The sequence below is a fragment of the Pristiophorus japonicus genome, chromosome 1, assembly GCF_044704955.1.
Source record: "Pristiophorus japonicus isolate sPriJap1 chromosome 1, sPriJap1.hap1, whole genome shotgun sequence".
Taxonomy (NCBI): domain Eukaryota; kingdom Metazoa; phylum Chordata; class Chondrichthyes; family Pristiophoridae; genus Pristiophorus; species Pristiophorus japonicus.
Genome location: NC_091977.1, coordinates 477,185,255 through 477,194,959, shown reverse-complemented (window position 1 = coordinate 477,194,959; position 9,705 = coordinate 477,185,255). Strand labels below are relative to the sequence as shown.

At 49.4% G+C, this 9,705-nt stretch overlaps 2 non-coding genes across 2 annotated transcripts; both read right to left on the bottom strand.

Moving 5' to 3' along the window:
- Positions 1–6,812: 6,812 nt before the first annotated feature.
- On the bottom strand, positions 6,813–6,905 carry trnay-gua (transfer RNA tyrosine (anticodon GUA)). The gene is made up of 2 exons: positions 6,869–6,905; positions 6,813–6,848 (listed from the first exon to the last, which is right to left on the bottom strand). It is a non-coding gene; the product is annotated as a tRNA-Tyr (tRNA).
- Positions 6,906–9,141: 2,236 nt separating this feature from the next.
- trnay-gua (transfer RNA tyrosine (anticodon GUA)) lies at positions 9,142–9,234 on the bottom strand. Its single transcript has 2 exons — positions 9,198–9,234; positions 9,142–9,177 (listed from the first exon to the last, which is right to left on the bottom strand). It is a non-coding gene; the product is annotated as a tRNA-Tyr (tRNA).
- Between the last annotated feature and the right edge of the window lie 471 nt (positions 9,235–9,705).

The following is a 9,705-nucleotide window of genomic DNA, read 5'->3' as shown; positions in this document are numbered from 1 at the left end:
CACTACTGATATCAAGCTAACTGGTCTATAATTATCCGTTTTCTCTCTCCCTCCTTTTTTAAAAAGTGGTGTTACATTTGCTACCCTCCACTCCATGGGAACTGATCCAGAGTTGATAGACTGTTGAAAAATGATCACCAATGCATCCACTATTTCTAGGGCCACTTTCTTGAGCACTCTGGGATGCAGACTATCAGGCCCCGGGTATTTATCGGCCTTCAATCCCATCAATTTCCCAAACACAATTTCCCGCCTAATAAGGATATCCTTCAATTCCTCCTTCTCACTGGATCCACTGTCCCCTAGTACCTTTGTTAGGTTATTTGTACCTTCCTTCGTGAAGACAGAACCGAAGTATTGGTTCAATTGGTCTGCCATTTAAAGAAATGGCATTCCCCATTATAATTTCACCTGAATCCAACTGCAAGGACCTATGTTTGTCTTTACTAATCTTTTTCTCTTCACATATTTATAGAAGCTTTTGCAGTCAGTTTTTATATTCCCTGCAAGCTTCCTCTTGTACTCTATTTTCCCCCTCTTAATTAAATCCTTAGTCCTCCTCTGTTGAATTCTAAATTTCTCCCAGTCCTCAGGTTCGTTGCTTTTTCTGGCCAATTTATATGCCTGTTCCTTGGCTTTAACACTATCCTTAATTTCCTTTGTTAGCCATGGTTGAGCTACCTTCCCAGTTTTATTTTTACTCCAGACAGGGATGTACATTTGCTGAAGTTCATCCATGTGATCTTTAAATGTTTGCAATTGCTTATCCACCATCAATCCTTTTAGTATCGTTTGCCAGTCTATTCTAGCCAATTCACACCTCATACCTTCGAAGTTATCTTTCCTTAAGTTCAGGACCCTAGTTTCCGAATTAACTTTGTCACTCTCCACCTTAATAAGGAATTATACCATATTATGGTCACTTTTCCCCAAGGGGCCTCGCACAACTAGATTGCTAATTAGTCTCTTCTCATTACACAATACCCAGTCGAGGATGGCCAGCTCCCTGGTTGGTTCCTCGACATATTGGTCTGGAAAACCATCCCGAATACACTCCAGGAAATCCTCCTCCACCGCATTGCTACCAGTTAGGCTAGCCCAATCAATGTGTAGATTAAAGTTGCCCATGATTACTGCTGTACCTTTATTGCACACATCCCTTATTTCTTGTTTGATGCTTCCCTCAACCTCACTACTACTATTTGGTGGTCTATACACAACTCCCACTAGTGTTTTCTGCCCTTTGGAATTCCGCAGCTCCACCCATACCGATTCCACATCATCCAGGCTAATATCCTTCCTTACAATTGCATTGATTTCATCTTTAACCAGCAAAGCCACCCCGCCTCCTTTTCCTTTCTGTCTATCCTTCCTAAATGCTGAATACCCTTGAATGTTGAGTTCCCAGCCTTGGTCCCCCTGGAGCCATGTCTCCGTGATGCCAATCACATCGTATCCGTTAACTGATATCTGCGCAGTTAATTCATCCACCTTATTCCAAATACTCCTCGCATTGAGGCACAGAGCCTTCAGACTTGTTTTTTTAACACACTTTGCCCCTTTAGAATTTTGCTGTAATGTGGCCCTTTTTGTTTATTGCCTTGGGTTTCTCTGCCCTCCACTTTTACTATTCCCCTTTCTATATTTTGCTTCTGCCTCCTTTTTATTTCCCTCTGTCTCCCTGCATAGGTTCCCATCCCCCTGCCATATTAGTTTAACTCCTCCCCAACAGCACTAGCAAACACTCCCCCTAAGATATTGGTTCCGGTCCTGCCCAGGTGCAGCTATCGTCCAGTTTGTACTGGTCCCACCTCCCCCAGAACCGGTTCCAATGTCCCAGGAATTTGAATCCCTCCCTTCTGCACCACTCCTCAAGCCACGTATTCATCTGAGCTATCCAGCGATTCCTACTCTGACTAGCATGTGGCACTGGCAGCAATCCTGAGATTACTACTTTTGAGGTCCTACTTTTTAATTTAGCTCCTAGCTCCCTAAATTCGCCTCATAGGACCTCATCCCGTTTTTTACCTATGTCATTGGTACCTATGTGCACCACAACAACTGGCTGTTTACCCTCTCTTTTCAGCATGTCCTGCACCCGCTCCGAGACATCTTGACCCTTGCACCAGGGAGGCAACATACCATCCTGGAGTCTTGGTTGCGGCCGCAGAAACGCCTATCTATCCCCCTTACAATTGAATCTCCTATCACTATCGCTCGCCCACTTTTTCCTGCCCTGCTGTGCAGCAGAGCCAGCCACGGTGCCGTGAACTTGGCTGCTGCTGCCCTCCCCGATGAGTCATCCCCCTCAACAGTACTCAAAGCGGTGTATCTGTTTTGCAGGGGGATGACCGCAGGGGATCCCTGCACTACCTTCCTTGCACTGCTCTCCCTGTTGGTCTTCCATTCCCTATCTGGCTGTGTACCCTTTACCTGCGGTTAGACCAACTCACTAAATGTGCGATTCACGTCATTCTCAGCATCATGCATGCTCCAGAGTGAATCCACCTGCAGCTCCAGTTCCGCAACGCGGTCTGTAAGGAGCTGGAGGCAGATACACTTCCTGCACACGTAGTCGTCAGGGACACGAGAGGTGTCCCTGATTTCCCACATAGTACAGGAGGAGCATAACACGTGTCCGAGCTCTCCTGCCATGACTTAACTCTTAGATACACTTAAATTGGCAACAACAATGCTAAATGTTACTCACTGATATAGAAAAGAAAAAAGAAAAACTACTTACCAATCACCAGCCAATCACTTACCCCCTTGGCTGTAACGTCACCTTTCTATTTCTTTCTACTTCTTTTTTGCCTTCTCCCTGTAGCTGCACAAGCACGCCTCTCGCCGAACTCTCGGACTCCCGACTCAGCGACGCACCTCCCGACCTCGCCGCCTTTTATAGGCCTCTCGCCGAACTCTCGGACTCCCGACTCAGCGACGCACCTCCCTACCTCACCGCCTTTATTGGCCTCTCGCCGAAATCACGGACTCCCGACTCAGTAGTTACCGGCAGTGGTCGCAAGGGTGGTCCCACGGACCATCCGTCTGGTCAGGAGGCAACGATTGCCGTTCCTCCGACCTGGGCATTCTGCTGCGGGGAGGCATTTCACCATCACTGAAGTTAAGGAGGTGGTGGGCGACCGCCTCCTCGTAGCAGATGTATTGTATAAAAATGTTCCTCTAAGGCTAATTAAAGTGTATGCCTCACCTCTTGGAAGCGAGCGGCTGGCCCTCTTCCAGCAGCTCCCACTGCTGCCGGCGACATCCAGACCGGTCGTTCTGGGCGGTGATTTCAACTGCATCATCGATGCGGCTGGACGATCCAGACGACAGCAAACTGGACGCCACGTCCAGACTCCTGATGGATGCGGTAAAAGATGCCAAGCTTTGCGACGTCTTCAGCAACCCTGCAGATGGAGCACCGCTCAGATACACCTGGTCGAGACCAGACGGGTCCGTCCGTTCCATAGACTTCCTGTTTGTGTCCCACACGCTCAAGGTCCGATCCACCGACGTCACGCTGGTGTTTTTCTCTGACCACTGCCTCCTACTGGCCTTTCACAGGAAGACCAGAAAGTTGGCAGGGGGATATGGAAGCTCAACGTGAAACTGTTGACCCCGGAAAACGTTGAGGAACTTAAGAGGGATTACAAAGGTTGGAGAACCGTAAAACCCCTCTGTGATTCCCCGATGCACTGGTGGGAAACAATCAAGACAAACTTCGAGAGTTTCTTCATCCTCAAATGTGTTCAGGAGGCGAGAGGGATACAGAGGAAATTGTCCCAACTCCAGAAGAGTATGCAAAACCTGTTCCTGCTGCAGTCGATGGGGGTCGATGTTGCGGAGGAACTCCAAGAGGTGAAGGGCCAGCAAGCCTCGCTCTTTGCCTCAGAGTCCTCCAAAATCATTTTCTGCTCCAGGGTCCGTTCCGTCGAGCAGGCTGAGACATGTTCGCGTTTCTTCTTCCAAAAGGTACACAGGGGGAGCTCTGTGATCACCAGCCTAAAGGAAGAAGATGGTTCTGTGACGTCTTCACAGCCCGACATGCTGAGAATCAGCAAATCCTTCTATGCCGGGCTGAACGACGTCAAGCCCACAGACCGCACGGCCTCCCTGTCCTTCCTGTCGTCTATCTCAGAAGTCTTAGACGACAGCGAGCGGGAGAGTCTGGACCACCCGCTAACTATGGACGAGATGACAAAGGCTGTCCTGTCCCTTGTGCCGAGTAAAACTCCCGGAAGCGACGGCTTACCGGTCGAGTTGTATTCGGCTCTGTGGGACTGGATGGGCCCAGACCTGCTGGAAGTGTACGGGGGTATGCTTCTGGCCGGCAGTATGTCAGAATCAATGAGGAAAGGCATCATCACCCTCATCTACAAGCAGAAGGGGGAGAGGGAGGAAATCAAAAACTGGCGGCCCAATTCGTTGCTCAATGTGGACTACAAGATCCTGTCAAAGGTCATCGCCAACAGGGTCAAGTCTGCTCTGGAACTGGTGATCCACCCGGATCAGACCTGCGCTGTCCCCAGCAGGAAGATCTCTGATAACCTCGCGCGACTCAGGGATAGGAGGGTGGACACCTGTTTAATCAGCTTAGACCAGGAGAAGGCCTTTGACAGGATATCGCACACGTACCTGATGGACGTGCTCTCCAAGATGGGGTTTGGGGAGGGTATCGCAATTGGATCCAATTGCTCTGCACAGACATCAGAAGCACAGTTCTAATCAACGGGTATGAATCTGAAAACTTTCTGATCAGGTCTGGAGTCAGGCAAGGCTGTCCCCTCTCATCTGTCTTGTTTGTGTGTTGTATTGAGCCCTTTGCCGAGTCCACCAGGAAGGATGCGAACATTAGAGGAGTGACGATCCCAGGCAGCGGAGGCGCTCAGGTCAAGACCTCCCTGTACATGGACGACGTCACCGTCTTTTGCTCGGACCCGCAGTTGGTCCACAGATTCCTCACAATCTACGACCAGTTTGAACTGGCCTCGGGAGCGAAAGTCAATCGCAGCAAAAGCAAGGCCATGTTCTTTGGCAACTGAGCCGACCGATCCTTTAATCCCTTCATGTTAAGCCAGATTACCTGAAGGTGTTGGGAATATGGTTCGGAGCGAACGGGGCGTGCGCCAAAAACTGGGAAGAGTGTATCGCCAAAGTGAAGCAAAAACTGGGATGGTGGAAGCTGTGCTTCCTCTCCATGGTAGGAAAGAACCTGGTCATCAGGAGTGAGGTGCTCTCGGGGTTGCTGCACGTGGCACAGGTCTGGCCCATCCCTCGCTCCTGTGCCGCGGCAGTCACCCGGGCCGTCTTCCACTTTGTCTGGAGGTCCAAAATGGACCATGTCCACAGAGACACAATGTACAAATCTCTGGACAGTGGAGGAAAGGACGTTCCGAATGTGGCCCTCATCCTGATGGCCACCTTTGTGTGCGGCTGCATCAAGCTCTGCACCGACTCCAGGTACGCAAACACCAAGTGCCACTGTGTGCTGAGGTTCTACCTGTCCCCGGTGTTGCGAAGGATGGGTCTGGCCACGCTGCCGCGAAACGCCCCCACCAGTTGGACCATGCCTGTCCACCTGTCCTTCGTGGAAAAGTTTTTCAGAAAAAAAACTTTTGACCACAAGGCCATAAAACAGTGGTCAGCACGTAAGGTCCTGGATGCCCTACGAAAGGAGAGGATGGACCCTGTCGGGTGGTTCCCCGAGCAGACTGTCAAACTCATCTGGCAGAACGTCTCATCACCACAGCTTTCACACAAGCACCAAGACGGAGCTTGGTTGGCGGTGAGGTGGGCCCTACCCGTCAGATCCTTCATGCACAGCCGGGGTTTCAGAGACACGGCACTCTGCCCCCGAGTTGGCTGTGGTGCGGACGAGACAGTCATCCATCTCCTTCGGGATTGCCCCTTTGCAAGACAGGTCTGGATGGAGATGCAGTGGTTGCTGTCGAGGTTTATCCCAAGCAGCTCCGTAACACAGGACTCTGTGCTCTACGGGCTGTTCCCAGGGACACACACCGAGACAGACATCACCTGCTGCTGGAGGGCAATCAACTCGGTGAAAGACGCACTTTGGTCTTGCTGAAACTTGCTGGTCTTCCAGAGCAAGGAGATGTCCACGTCTACTTGTTCCAGCCTGGCGCAATCCAAGATCCAGGATTACGTGCTGAGGGACGCACTAAAAATTGGTGCAGTCGTCGCAAAGGCACGGTGGGGAAGGGCCACAGTTTAAAGCCCTGCTGCCACGGTAAACCCAGGGGATGGAATCAGTCTAAAATCCCCCTCGGGCTGTAAATTTTTTGTATACATAGAGTTCCATGATCTGAAAAAACCTATGTAGTACAAATGTTTAATGCAAGTTCTGTTTAGCAATGTATGTTGCAAAGAAATGTAACTGTACACTCACCCATTCTGTGTAGCGTATAGTGCCACGAGTAAAGTAATTTGATGACTGTATTACAATGTATCCTGGATTGTACTGAAATGTACCTCGAAATGTAAAGCAAGAAAATGTATTGAACTGAACTGTCGTTAGCATTCAAATGTATTGCACTGAACTGTCTTCTAATGGAATGTGCAAATTTTTATATGAATAAATTATATTTTGAAATAAAAAAATAAAATGTCACTCTCTGCTGGTGAGCAGACACAAATGCTCAAGCATAACAGCTGTGTGAAGGTGGATGCAGAGTGCATTAAGGTTTGAGACGAGAAAAGTGGTGTCCTGCGTCTTCAGGGCAACATGATGCACCATAAAGTGAAGAGAGCTGGTTTGAGTGAATTGCTGCTTAATCCAAAAGAACACCAGCTCCTTCGAGCTGGAATTGAACCAGCAACCTAAGGATAATCTTGCTGCATATTGCTATTACAGTCCTCTGCTCTACCAACTGAGCTATCAAAGGAAAGCTGCAAAGATGCTTCTGTGTGATGATTGTTTTCCCAGCGCATGTTGACGCATCTGGCCTCATGGAGTGGCCTGTGCGTCTTCAGTACCAGCCCATGCTGCAGCGCTGTGAGACTGTGAACCGCCAGCTACTCTTTACAGCCTGGAAAACGCGTGTGACTAACAATCACAAGAGTGTAGCTTTGACTTCTTATCAGGCTCGCAGATTTTTTGCAAGCTGTGCATTATGAATTTAAAGACCTTGCAAGCTGCCCTACTTGGTCGTGCTGCCTGGCGGCTTGCATGGCAAGTGCCTTCTTCGTGCAGCAGGCAGCGTATCAGTCTGCTCAATCGAAGGTCCTGAGTCAAATGCTCAGAAAAGGAATCAGTGCTAAAAAGTCGTTCTTTCAGCTTCTTTCACTTCATATATCCACCTTTGCAAAAATCAAGAAGTCTTGCTTATGACATGGCAGAAAAAAGTTTGCTGTGCTTTGGCCCATCTGGCGTGAACTCAGTGACACGTGAGACCACGTTTCTTTCTGGAGAATTGCCCTGAGCCAAAAGCAGAGTGGAGAATGCGGGCATCGATCCCGCTACCTCTCACATGCAAAGCGAGTACTCTACCATTTGAGCTAATTCCCCAGTAGCTTCTTGCAGTTGACCCTCGTTTGCTTCTCAGTCGCCTTTTCGCACTCGTCTCCTAGCTGCTCCACGACCATCAGAGAAAACCTATTTGAGGACTAGCCCACTCCTTGTATCCAATCGACATTGCGGAGCAGCAGCGAGCGAGCAACAGCAGGACGCGAAGCCACAGTAACGAAGAAAGAAGCCGAGAAGAGCACGAGACCGCGGAAGGGAAGCGAGGTGACCGGCAAGTAGCGGCCGCCCTGTGTGTGAGGGAGCAGGCGAGAGCGCTGTCTGACTGATAGCCAACTTGTTTTGCCTGAAAGGGAGTGCTGAGTGCTTTGAAGTGTTGCTGCCCACGTCTGCGTGTTGCAGACTGGCGCAATCAAAGATCCAGGATTACGTGCTGAGGGACGCACTTAAAATTGGTACAGTCGCCGCAAAGGCACGGTGGGGAAGGGCCACAGCTTAAAGGCCTTCTGCCACAGTAAACCCGGGGGCAGGAATCAGTACACAACTCCCCTCGGGCTGTACTTGCAACTTCTTTTTCGTGTACATGGAGCACCACGATCTGCAAACACCTATGTAGTGCCATGTACAATGTAATGTCTGTTTCGTGATGCACGTTGAAAAGAAAAAAATGTAAACGTACCGTCACCCATTCCGTGTACTGTATAGTGACACATGTAATGTAATTTTGTTGAATGTACTACAAGGTATCCCGTATTGTACTTGATCTGAAAAGCAAGGAAATGTATAGAACGGAACTGCCGTCAGCACCCAAATGTAATGTATGTGATTGCTGACCGCAGCTAAACATACTGAACTGCTTTTGAATGTACTGTACAAATTTTTTTGGCTTCTCTCACCTCATATATCCATCTTTGCAAAAATCAAGAAGTCTTGCTTATGACATGGCAGAAAATGGTTTGCTGGGCTTTGGCCCATCTGGCGTGAACTCAGTGAGTGACACGTGAGGTCACGTTTCTTTGTGGAGAATTGCCCTGAGCCAAAAGCAGAGTGGAGAATGCGGGCATCGATCCCGCTACCTCTCACATGCGAAGCAAGCGCTCTACCATTTGAGCTAATTCCCCAGTAGCTTCTTGCAGTTGACCCTCGTTTGCTTCTCAGTCGCCTTTTCGCACTCGCCTCCAAGCTGCTCCACGACCATCAGAGAAAACCTATCTGAGGATTGGCCCACTCCTTCAATGCATTGTATCCAATCGGCATTGCGGAGCAGCATCGAGCGAGCAACAGCAGGACGGGAAGCCACAGTAACGAAGAAAGAAGCCGAGAAGAGCACGAGACCACGGAAGGGAAGCGAGGTGACCGGCAAGTAGCGGCCGCCCTGTGTGTGAGGGAGCAGGCAAGAGCGCTGTCTGACTGAAAGCCAACTTGTTTTGCCTGAAAGGGAGTGCTGAGTGCTTTGAAGTGTTGCTGCTCAATGGCACTCTCTGCTGGTGAGCAGACACAAATGCTCAAGCATAACAGCTGTGTGAAGGTGGATGCAGAGTGCATTAAGGTTTGAGACGAGAAAAGTGGTGTCCTGCGTCTTCAGGGCAACATGATGCACCATAAAGTGAAGAGAGCTGGTTTGAGTGAATTGCTGCTTAATCCAAAAGAACACCAGCTCCTTCGAGCCAGAATTGAACCAGCAACCTAAGGATAATCTTGCTGCATATTGCTACTACAGTCCTCTGCTCTACCAACTGAGCTATCAAAGGAAAGCTGCAAAGATGCTTCTGTGTGATGATTGTTTTCCCAGCGCATGTTGACGCATCTGGCCTCATGGAGTGGCCTGTGCGTCTTCAGTACCAGCCCATGCTGCAGCGCTGTGAGACTGTGAACCGCCAGCTACTCTTTACAGCCTGGAAAACGCGTGTGACTAACAATCACAAGAGTGTAGCTTTGACTTCTTATTAGGCTCGCAGATTTTTTGCAAGCTGTGCATTATGAATTTAAAGACCTTGCAAGCTGCCCTACTTGGTCGTGCTGCCTGGCGGCTTGCATGGCAAGTGCCTTCTTCGTGCAGCAGGCAGCGTATCAGTCTGCTCAATCGAAGGTCCTGAGTCAAATGCTCAGAAAAGGAATCAGTGCTAAAAAGTCGTTCTTTTAGCTTCTTTCACTTCATATATCCACCTTTGCAAAAATCAAGAAGTCTTGCTTATGACATGGCAGAAAAAAGTTTGCTGGGC